The sequence below is a fragment of the Penaeus monodon genome, chromosome 20, assembly GCF_015228065.2.
Source record: "Penaeus monodon isolate SGIC_2016 chromosome 20, NSTDA_Pmon_1, whole genome shotgun sequence".
In the NCBI taxonomy this organism is placed as follows: Eukaryota; Metazoa; Arthropoda; class Malacostraca; order Decapoda; family Penaeidae; genus Penaeus; species Penaeus monodon.
The window spans coordinates 31,353,393-31,353,716 of record NC_051405.1 but is presented as its reverse complement, the minus strand read 5'-3'; positions in this window follow the sequence as shown (position 1 = coordinate 31,353,716).

The window sequence follows — 324 nt, the reverse complement described above, 5'->3', positions numbered from 1 at the left end:
TTCTACGCACATCAGCGCGTGTGTAAATGATAGAATAACAGCGCCGATGGGTGTGTTTGAGACCGACAATACCCTCGCGCAGAAAAGAACCAACTCCATTTCAACATGCTATTTGGCCTGTAATTCCCTGTCGAGGCGAGAGAGTCATCTGCCAGGCTAAATGCTGATGTAATACGAAAGTTATATTTCATAGAACATAAAAGAGAATTCATAATTGGAAATGCACAACAATCCCTGCCAGATATACGATGGGGCCGAAAACTCTGCGCGGAAATGTTCAAAAATCTTTGCGGATTTGTGTTATCGAATTGGTGTTGCGGCCGC